We start from the raw sequence: 11808 nt of genomic DNA on the forward strand, positions 1-11808 counted from the left end.
GATTAATCACAAAAACAATATGTAATTATATATGTGTTTTCTGATGGTCTTAGGCAACCCCTGTGAAAGGATCATTCGACTCCCAAAGGGGTCGCGACCCACAGGTTGAGAACTGCTGCTTTAGCATATCTTGTAATACTGGTTTGGTGGTGATGAACTCTTTTAGCTTTTTCTTGTCTGTAAAGCTCTTCATCTGACCTTTGATTCTAAATGATAGTTTTGCTGGGTAGAGTAATGTTGATTGTAGGCCCTTGCTTTTCATCACTTTAATTGTTTCTTGCCATTCCCTTCTAGCCTACATAGTTTCTGTTGAAAAATCAGCTGTGACAATCTTATGGGAGAACCCTTGTAGATAACTAACTGCTTTTCTCTGGCTGCTTTTAAGATTCTCTCTTTGTCTTTAACTTTTTGCATTTTAATTGTGATGTATCTTGGTGTGGGCCTCTTTGAGTTCCTCTTGTTTGGGAGGCTCTGGGTTTCCTGGACTTGTAAGTCTATTTCTTTCACCAGGTAGGGGAAGTTTTCTGTCATTATTTTTCATATAGCCTTTCAATTACTTGCTCTTTCTCTTCTCCTTCTGGCACCCCCATGATGCAAATGTTGGTATGCTTGAAGTCCCAGGGACTCCTTATACTATCTTTATTTTTTGAATATTTTTTCTTTTTGCTGTTCTTATCAGGTGTTTTCTGCTTTCTTATTTCTAAACCTCTGATTTGATACTTGGATTTATCTACTCCACTCCCTGTAATGTATTTTTCATTTCTGATTGGTTCTTTTTTATGTTTTCTAGTTTCATTTTTATGTTTCCTATCTCTTTGTTGATGTTCTCACTAAGTTCATCTATTCTTCCTCTAAGTTCATTGAGAATCCTTATGACCAGTTTGGAGATGAGGTCTTAAGGAGGTGTTTAGATCATGAGGGTGGAGCTCTCACGGATGGGATTAGTGCCCTTATAAAAAAAAAAGACCCCAGAGAGTTTCATCCCTCCTCCCACTGCATGAGGATACAGAAAGAAGACGGAATCTATGAACCAGGAAGTGGGTCTTTAGCAGACACTGAATCTATTGGCACCTTGATCTTGGACTTTGCAGCCTCTAAAATGGTGAGAAATAAATATCCATTAATTAAGCCACCAGTTTATGGTACTTTGTGACAGTAGCCCAAATGGACTATGTTGCATACCTTGGGCTGCAGCATATCTATGTTCCTGAAGGCCTGTGGTGGTGGTGGCAGCTGAGACAGGAAGTTCCTTCATTATGCCTAACCCTTAACTGAACCTTCCCTACAGGAGGAGGGTATCTGTGAACTCAGATTATCATGGCTCTATTCCAACGTCTAATGACAAATTATTCCACTGGGGCAAGATAGTGTGCATTATCTGCAGGCAGCCTGCCACTTGGTGAATGATTAAATTTTTGAACCTCCTTATCATTTGCCTTAGCTCAGATCTCGTAACAATCAGGTTACCCAGCCCAAGTATAATTTGTAAGAGTCAGAAACGCCCTTTGTCTCCCACAACTAATTAATTACACCAGCTTTGCAAAAACACCTTCAAAATTTATTAGGTTACAGAGATCCCATCTCTTTCACCAACTCCAACGTTTGGATTTGTCCCGTATTCCAAGGCAGGGCCACTGCCTTGCCTCTCGGTGCCATCTGCTTCCACCCTGCTAGTCTTAAAAGATGCTGCTCTTTCTGTAGCAGAGACGTGGCTTGATTCTGCAAATGTGTGGTTTCCTCCTGCCACCTAAGAAGAAAGAAACAGGGCCTGGGAAACAGTTTTACCACATCCATTTGGTCTCTTCTCACTGATGGACTTTCCATAAAACTTCTGCTTATTTGTCTTTCAGTTTCCCTGTCCATGGGAAGTAGTACTGCTTTCATGACTAAAACACTTTCTCCTGGGTTACTGCTTACCCTAATGGGTCTTTGTGAAACACAGAACAAACAAAACAAAAATTTCTTTTATTTCCCTTCCATTCTTCCTCTTCCTATTCCCTTGGCCCTGGTGGCCCTTCTGAAGCTGAGTGGGAAGCTTAGAAGACTCTTCTGGATTTACTGACCTCATGGTCAGAAATGAAAACTGAAAATCTGAATCCCAGCATATCCCTGCCTTTCTGGGAGCTGTGACTCGCTGGCTCTGACTGGAGCACACAGTTTCTTGTCTGAGTTAAAGGGCACACAGAAGCCAGAGGAAGTGCTCTGAGGAAGAATCAAGAAGCAGGATTGCCCAGAGAGTTACCCAAAATCACAGGGTCCAGGAGCAGTTACACAAGTGGGGTGTGGAGCCAGGTGTTCCAGCTCCAAGGAAATGCAAAGTTATGCCGCAGGTCAGAGGTGATGGTTTCAACAGCACCAGTAGCTCAAACTTGCTTTTATGCCCCAGTCATGTGAGTGGACAGGTGTGCAGATTTAAACTTCTTTGTGTGTGCATGTGAGCTGAGACAAAATTGTCTTCAGTCACATGAGGTGTTGGTTGTGACAATTGGAGTTTTGGGCTTCAGTTCTGGCTGAAGAATATTATCTGCAGCACTCACTGGTGTGTGTTCAATTGATGATTCAAGGGACATGAGGCAGGAAAGGCACAGAGAGAACTGGATCCACTGCTTTAGACGGGTCCTCAGTGTTGATGGGAAGGGGAGCGATTTTGCCTCCCCAACTCCCCAGGAAACATCTAGAAATATCTGGAGACTTTTTTTGGTTGTCATAACTTGGGAGGATGGTGCTACTGGCAGCAGAGTGGCAGAGGCCAGAGATGTTGCCAACATTCTGCAATGCACAGGACAGCCCCACAATGAAGGATGATACAGTCCAGAAGCTGGAGATACCTGCTGAGATTCTAGGATATGCAATGTCCTACATTAGCCCCCGGGAGATTGTTCAGTCCCTCTAGGGCAGTGATGGTGAACCTTTTGAGCTCGGCCTGTCAGCATTTTGAAAAATCCTAACTTAACTCTGGTGCTGTGTCACATATAGAAATTTTTTGATATTTGCAACCATAGTAAAACAAAGACTTATATTTTTGATATTTATTTTATATATTTAAATGTCATTTAACAAAGAAAAATCAACCAAAAAAATGAGTTTGTGTGTCACCTCTGATACGCGTGTCAGAGGTTCTCCATCACTACTCTAGGGACTAGTTTAAGGTTGAGGGGACCCCTAGCTGTTGATAGCAGAGTTAAGTAGGGAAAAGTTCAGTCTTCCTCCTCTGTTTTCCCTTGACACTCACATTATTCAAACAGTCACAATGCTCCTGACACCAGTTGCATTTCCCTCTCCCTATCATGCAATGCTGTTACACCAGCTGGTGTCCTACAGATTAACTCCATCCTGACATTACCTACTTGGAAATAGTGCCAACTCCCACAGGTTAAGGGATCAGTCCCACAAGACTGCTTCCACCCGACTTCAGATGCCAAGCACAAGTCCAGATTGTCACCTGTGCTTTTGACTGACCAGCTTTAAATCAGAGCCTCCATCCTCCCCTCTTGGGTTAGATTAATTTGCTAGAGTGGTTCAGAGAACTCAGGAAAACAGTTTACTCAGGAAAACAGTTTATTTAATGTTAACTGGTTTATTACGAAAGGATAAGGTAAAGGATACAGATGAGCACCCAGATGGTCGAGGTGAGAGGGCCAGGTACGTGGGAAGGGGCTTGGAGCTTCCTTTCACTCTCTGGGTGCGCCACCTCCCAGCACCTCCGTGTGTTTTCCAAACCCTGTAATTTTGGGATTTTTGTGGAGGCTTCATCTTGTAGGCATGATCAATTATTAACTCCATATCCAGCCCCTCTCCCCTCTCTGGAGGAGTGTGGCTGAAAGTTCCAAGTTTCTAATCATGGCTTGGTCTTTCTGGCGACCAGCTGCCATCCAGGAGGCCACCCAGAGTAGCCTCATTAGAACAAAAGACATTCCTATCTCCCAGGAAATGCCAAGGGATCTAGGAACCCTGTGTTGGGAATAGGGTCAAAGACCAAATATTAGAACAAAGGATGCGCCCTGTACTTTTATCACTTAGGAAATTACAAAGGTCTAGGAGCTCTGTGAGACCATGTTTTATATATTTTCCATTTCACAAGGGGGTTTATATACTATGTCATAAATATCTTGCACAAACCTTACACCTTTAGGTCACAAAGTCCTTGGCTTTGAAAAAAACTGGCATTAAAAGATTTTTATCTAATCTCACAACTATGGATTCCACCTTCAAGAGATTCAGATTTTCCAATAACTTATTATTGCCCAGTTTTCTTAGTGAGACACGAACGCATAACTTCCCAGGGAATCCAGAGTGCTCAGAAATTTCAGGATTGACTGTCTCACTCCCGGTGGCCGTAATCTAGCCCCCATTGCTGTTTTATTTACATAGGAGGCTGGAAGGAAAGCTGATCTGAGTGGCAAGAGAAAGTTGATTCTCTGGCCTCAGTTTGCTCACTTGTAATATGAGATGGTCCCTTAGGTGACCTCTGTGTTAACTCTGATTCAGTGACCACCTGAGATTATCTGGAAGCACATAGGACTCCTTTATCTTGGGGTCACAGGGATTGTGATTCCTGTTTCTTTCACTTTAAAATAAGATTCTGCAAATTGTCAATATAAAAAGGCACATTTATGTTTCCTAAATATAATACTCTTAGCTCTCAGAGGGAGGGGACCCCAGGAAAGCTTATTGAGGACCCCTCAGCCCTGGGTTGAAAAGAGCAGCCAGCTCCCCAGCCCCTGCTTCTCTTGGCCACAATCTGAGCCTGGTGACCTGTCCTCCAAAGAATCTCCTGTCAGGCCTCTATCTCCCTGGCCTCCATGACTTCCCTCCCACCTCTCACCTCAGAGGAAGGTGTGAGGAGTAGGGTGGCCAGATAAAACACTGGATTCTAGTTCAATTTGAATTTCAGATAAACAACACATATCTTTTGGTATATGTCCCAGATATTGTGAGGTTTAGTATAAGCACGTCACCCAAGTTACAGCGTCATCCGCTAAGTCTGACATCTCTAGTTAGAAGGGGAATGGTGGGGGTGGGGGGAGCAAGTGGAGAAGTGAGCCTCCAGCTGGGACAGAACTCTGCCCTTGGCAACCCGTGGTCCTTCCCTCTCAGCCACAGGCAACAGGAGACAGAGACCTGGCTTCCCTCAGGGCCTACAACTGGAGGGGAAGGAAGTTAAAGTGAGTGGAGATGTTAGCAGACAGGATCTGGACCCAGGGACAGTCTGCCTGAAGCCTGCCAGTAGTGTGTGGGTTCTTGACTTCGTGCAGAAAGATTTGACAACACGGGTCCAGGTGATTTTGAGAGTATGTTTATTAAAGCTGGGGATAGTGAAACAAAGGAAGGGTAGAAGAAGCCGCAGGAGAGAGAGTCTAGGAGGGGCTGTTTTGGCTCTCTGAGAAACAGAAGTCACAGTGACAGACGTCATTAGGAAGTCAGAGAAAAGGGGGCCTTGGAGACAGGTTCAGGGGGAAAGCCCGGGACAAGCTGCTGCTGCTCACTGCTCCCCTAGTTGCAAGTCTTGTGGGGGGCCTTAGAGTTTAGAAAAGAGAGAGAGCAGAGAGAGATACAAGGTATGGCTGTGCTCTTAGGCAGAGCTTGCCATGGGTTTTTCAGGTGTGTCCTTCAATATGCTCATTTGTGAAAATGCGCACATAGATGTATCAGGCGTTATTTTCATGTGAGTTTCATTTTTGAAAACATCATCAAGAAAGGCATTGAAGAAGGTGTTCTACCTCTGGATGGTCTGGAATGTGTAAACCAAGTGTCCTTGGTTAGGAAAGATAAAACCTTGTGATTCATTAGCTGACTAAATTGCTCAAATTGTTTGCCTTGTTTTATTATTTTGTCTCAGTTTCCCTTATTCCACTTGTCAAGGAATTTTTCTAGCTTCTTACTATCATGCTCCTGGGAATGCTTAGGGGACTCCCCTGGGGGCCTGTGGGGAAGACATTCCTATCCAAACCTCATTCAAAGCTGGTTTCTGTTAGGAACCCAGGCCAAGGGTGCACTGTGAGGGGCCCCGAAGCCTCTGGGGTCCGGCTAGTAGGGCCTGCTCTCTAAATGTATGCCTAGAGGAAGAAACCCGGGAGACCCCTGTGGGCTGTTGGCTGGGAACACCCAGGTTGGCAGCTGCCTATCAGACCCAGTGCACTTGTTTGATAATAAATATATATTTTAGCTCTCCCCTTTCCCTCCCAAAATGAATGGGTATTATAGCCTTCTTCACAAAGGTTATTTTTAATTTGCATAATGCTGCAAGTGTGATATAATAGACAGATGGGTCCCATGCCCTCTGCATGGAATTGCCAGGAACTGAACCATGACAATGTGGACCGACACAGGAATATTGTACCGGTAACTCATACTTTTGTTTTAGACCTAGTGACATTAACCTGGTTAATGAAATTTTGAAAAACTTTCAACAACTCTAGGCAAAGTTACACACAACACAAAAAGATCTTCCTGGATTGACAACATAATATACTAAAAATTCAGTGTGTTTCTAACCATGTGAAAATGTTTGCTTGCATTTATGTGACATGGGATTACATTCTGGGCTGAGATAATCAGATTTTCAGCCACATGATTTATTCAGCAATATATTTGAAAATTATATGGACCAGGGAGTAATTTTCATCTGTGGGGCTGAATAGAGAAAAGTAGAATATCTGGTATCCCAAACATGTTACATTTCTGTAGTGCTTCCCCAATTATTCTAATCTAACCCAACCATTGCCCACACGGAGGAGAGAAGGGACAAAGTACTTTTTATTAGCTATAGTGGCACAACAACATGCATAATTTACATATATTTTTACTCAAGCCTTGCAACCTCTAATCAGTACATATTCTAATACTCATTTTATAAATAAAGAAAGTGAGGCTCTGAGAGGTTAGGTAGCTTGCTTAAACTCACATAGCCAGTAAGTGGAGCTGCCTAAATTTAAATCTAGATCACAGTTGGACATTTTTTAAAAATATGCTGAAGAGAAAGAGGAAGTGGTACCTGGTCAAATCTTCTCTGGAAACTTCATGAAAAGGAAAGGAGGCAGGTTTTTTAAATTTGTTTTTGTTTTCTGCTTTTGGCTGCTCTGTCTGGAGGTATGGAATAGATTCGGAGGTTTCTCAGTCCACTCAGACTCTATGAATTTATGTTTTTGTGAAAGATCCTTAGTTTTTTGGAAAAGAAACCCTATAAATAGTGAACACTTTAGACTTTTTTTTTCTTTCTGAACTGCATATTAGTAAGGTTTTGAATGGGCAAGCTGTCAGGAAGATATTCATCCATATAAATGGGAAGTTTGTCATTTGATACTTGGCTCTGTGTTTTCCAGATTCTGTTACTGCAGTTGGGTGTTGGGCTTGCTTCAACTTTGGCTGACCCTGGAGGTGAGGTCAGCTTCTTTTGGGGGGATATTGGTTCCAAGAGCCATTTGGCCTCAACACCTGTTGCCAAGTTATGCCCTCAGAGCTCTCTGAGATCCAGGAGGTCCAGGTTGCAAGTTGCTGAACTCCAGGCCTGGCTCCGGGAGAAGCCCTCCACAGTTCAACATCCCCCACCCATCCTAGCACATCTGCAGCCTCACTTAAGGGCTCCTGACACACAGGTTCCTCTACTGAGTCAGCATAGTTCACCCAACACTTCTGAACACCTACTCTGTGTTGGGCCCCAGACTCTTAACACAGCAGCCATGAGCCAAGGAGCTGCGGCCCAAGGGAGGGCATAGACCCAACAGGCTCTCCTACAAATGAATGGTTCCAGAATATATCACTGATCTCATTTCAGATCATTGTTCCAAAGGTTAGGAACTGCTAGGCGAAGCAGAACTATCGACATGAAGACGGTTAAAAATCTATCAAAAATATAATTCAAGTTGCAAAACTGAATTTGTATACTACTTTTCAGGAATTTTAGAACTTAGAGGGACTTTAGGAGTCACCTAGTACAGTAATGTTTAATGCATAAAGCAAGGCATAAATATTGGCATTATAACTGTTAATGATCACAAATGTATCCCAAGTAAGTTATTTTTTTAAATTTTTTAAAATTCCTTTATTGATTAAGGTATTACATATGTGTCCTTATCCTCCCATTACCCCCCTAAACCCCCCTTCCCCCTGCTCATGCCCTCACCCCACTGTTGTCTCTGTCCATTGGTTAGGCTTATAAGCATGCATACAAGTCCTTTGGTTGATCTCTCCCCCTTACCTCCACCCTCCCCTACCTTCCCTCTGAGGTTTGATGGTCAGATTGATGCTTCTCTGTCTCTGGATCTGTTTTTGTTCATCAGTTTATGTTGTTCATTATATTCCATAAATGAGTGAGATCATGTCATATTTATCTTTCTCTGACTGGCTTATTTCGCTTAGCATAATGCTCTCCAGTTCCATCCATGCTGTTGCAAATGGTAAGAATTCCTTCTTTTTTACTGCAGCATAGTATTCCATTGTGTAGATGTACCACAGTTTTTTAATCCACTCATCTGCTGATGGGCACTTAGGCTGTTTCCAAAGCTTAGCTACGGTGAATTGTGCTTCTATGAACATAGGGGTGCATATATCCTTTCTGATTGGTGTTTCTGGTTTCTTGGGATATATTCCTAGAAGTGGGATCATTGGATCAAATGGAAGTTCCATTTTTAACTTTTTGAAGAAACTCCATACTGTTCTCCACAGTGGCTGTACCATTCATTCTTCATTCCCACCAGCAGTGTACTAGGATTCCCTTTTCTCCACATCCTCGTCAGTACTTGTCATTTGTTGATTTGTTGATGATAGCCATTCTGACAGGTGTGAGATGGTACCGCATTGTCGTTTTGATTTGCATCTCTTGGATAATTAGTGACTTTGAGCATGTTTTCATAAGTTTCTTGGCTTTCCTTCTGTCTTCTTTTGAAAAGTATCTATGTAGGTCCGTTGCCCATTTTTTTATTGGGTTGTTTATTTTCCTTTTGTTAAGTTGTATGCGTTCCCTATAAATGTTGAAGATTAAACCCTTATCGATGATAACATTGGCAAATATGTTCTCCCATGCAGTGGGCTTTCTTGTTGTTTTGTTGATGATTTGTTTTGCTGTGCAGAAGCTTTTTATTTTGATGTAGTCCCATTTGTTTATTTTCTCTTTAGTTTCCATTGTCCTAGTAGCAGTATCGGTGAAGAAATTGCTTCGACATATGTCTGAGATTTTGCTGCCTATGAATTCCTCTAGTATTTTTATGGTTTCCCATCTTATGTTTAAGTCCTTTATCCATTTTGAGTTTATTTTTGTGTATGGTGTAAGTTGGTGGTCTATTTTCATTTTTTTGCATGTATCTATTCAATTTTCCCAACACTATTTATTGAAGAGACTGTCTTGACTCCATTGTATGTTCATGCCTCCTTTATCAAATATTAATTGAGCATAGTGGTTTGGGTCGATTTTTGGGTTCTCTATTCTATTCCATTGATCTATATGTCTGTTCTTGTGCCAGTACCAGGTTGTTTTGAGATCAGTGGCTTTGTATTACAGCTTGATATCTGGCATTGAGATCCCACCTACTTTGTTCTTCTTTCTCAGGATTGCTGCAGCTATTTGGGGTCTTTTTTTATTCCAGATGAATTTTTGGAAAGTTCATTCTAGGTCTGTGAAATATGCCATTGGTATTTTAATGGGGAGTGCATTGAATCTATAGATTGCTTTGGGTAGTATGGACATTTTGATGATGTTGATTCTATGTATCCATGAACACGATATGTTCTTCCATCTGTTTATGTCTTCTTCTATCTCCTTTTTCAGTGTCCTGTAGTTTTCCACTTATAGGTCTTTTACCTCCTTAGTTAAGTTTATTCCTAGGTATCTTAATTTTTTTAGTGCGATGGTAAATGGGATTGATTTTTTAGTCTCTCTTTTTGTAAGTTCACTATTGGTGTATAGAAATGCCATAGATTTCTTGTCATTAATTTTGTATCCTGCCTCCTTTCTGAATTCATTTATTAAGTCTAATAACTTTTTGATGGAGTCTTCAGGGTTTTCTATGTACAGTATCATGTCATCTGTGAATGACGACTATTTTACTTCTTCTTTTCCAATTTGTATGCCTTTTATTTCTTCTTCCAAGTAAGTTATTAATTGGTTTAGAATTCTAAGTAGTTTGGAATGGGATTTTCTCTTAAGAAATTGGTTATATATCATATGCAAAGTTTCCTTAGTTTTGTTTTTTTTTCTTCACATTTTATCTATTTACTTTTTTTTTCTTTTTTGGCTGGGTATAGTGAACTTTATTGGTGGTGCACAAGGTAGGGCTCCCTAAGCCCCTCCCCTTCTTCAGGGGCTCTGGGATGGAAATTGTGGTCAGGAGATTCTCAGTGTGTTGAGGGATCCATCTGGGGCAAGGACTCCCCAGCAGCTGTGGGCCTCTCTTCCTCTTGCTGGGGCTGGTGGTCCAGGGGGCTCTGACTCCTTGGAGGCCATGTGGACCATGAGGTCCACCACCTGTTGCTGTAGACAAATTCATTGTCATACCAGGAAACAAGCTTGACAAAGTGGTCACTGAGGGCAATGCCAGCCCCAACATCAAAGGTGGAGGGGGTGTCACTGTTAAAGTCACAGGAGACAACCTGGTCTTCAGTATAACCTAGGATGCCCTTGAGGGGGCCCTCTGATGCCTGCTTCACTACCTTCTTGATGCCATTGTATTTGGCAGCTTTCTCCAGGCGGCAGGTCAGATCCACAACTGACACGTTGGGGGTTGGTCAAGGAAGGCCTTGTCAGTGAGTGAGCTTCCTGTTCAGCTTAGGGATGACCTTGCCCACAGCCTTGACAGTGCCAGTAGAAGCAGGGATGATGTTCTGGGCAGCCCCTCGGCCATCACACCACAGCTTCCCAGAGGGGCCATCTACAGTCTTCTGGGTGGCAGTGATGGCATGGACTGTGGTCATGAGTCCCTCCATGATGCCAAAGTTGTCATGGATGGCCTTGGTCAGGGGGGCCAAGCAGTTGGTGGTGCAGGAGGCATTGCTGACAATCTTGAGGGAGTTGTCATACTTGGCATGGTTTACACCCATCACAAACATGGGGGCATCCGCAGAAGGGGCAGAGATGATGACCCTCTTGGTTCCACCCTTCAAGTGAGCCTCACCTTTCTTGGGGGTAGTTGGGGGGATCTCGCTCCTGGAAGATGGAGATGGACTTTCGATTGATAACATGCTTCCTGTTCTCAGCCTTGATTGTGCCCTTGAACTTGCCATAAGTAGAATCCTACTGGAACAGGTAGACCATGTAGTTGAGGTCAATGAAGGGGCCATTGATGGCGACAATATCCACTTTGCCAGAGTTAAAAGCAGCCCAGGTGACCAGGCACCCAATGTGGCCAAATCTGTTCACTCCGAACTTCACCATCACGTCTCAGAGTTGTGGCTGGCGCTGCGCAGGAGGAGCAGCTGTCTGATGAACAGGAGGAGCAGAGAGCTTGTCTGTCTATTCCTATTCTGCTGTATTTAAATATATATAAATTTGTTTTTGTAGCTTTAATTAGTTTCTACTGGTCTCCCCTAAGAATTTTCTTTCCTTTCTTTGGCTGCCATCTAGAGGCTACTGTGGTAATTGCATATATTGGGCTTTCTAAGCAGAGGCAGAAAAGAAGTAATCAATTCTTTCCCTGCTTTACTTTCTAAGGAATGCTCATACATGTCTGTGTCTGCACAAATATTTTGATTCTGAGGTTGAAATTTATAAATGGTCCTTTACTCTTTCCTTCGGCGGCCCTCACTTTTACAGAGGAGTATAACTGGCAGTTTTAGATATCTCTCAAGACCCTTCCCGAAACCTTATTTAATTTATTA

General features: G+C 42.7%; 1 pseudogene; it reads right to left on the reverse strand.

The window, feature by feature from the left end:
• Window positions 1-10318: 10318 nt before the first annotated feature.
• On the reverse strand, window positions 10319-11365 carry LOC118670150 (annotated as a pseudogene).
• Window positions 11366-11808: the final 443 nt, after the last annotated feature.

The sequence above is a fragment of the Myotis myotis genome, unplaced genomic scaffold (genome assembly GCF_014108235.1).
Source record: "Myotis myotis isolate mMyoMyo1 unplaced genomic scaffold, mMyoMyo1.p scaffold_m19_p_1, whole genome shotgun sequence".
Classification (NCBI taxonomy): domain Eukaryota; kingdom Metazoa; phylum Chordata; class Mammalia; order Chiroptera; family Vespertilionidae; genus Myotis; species Myotis myotis.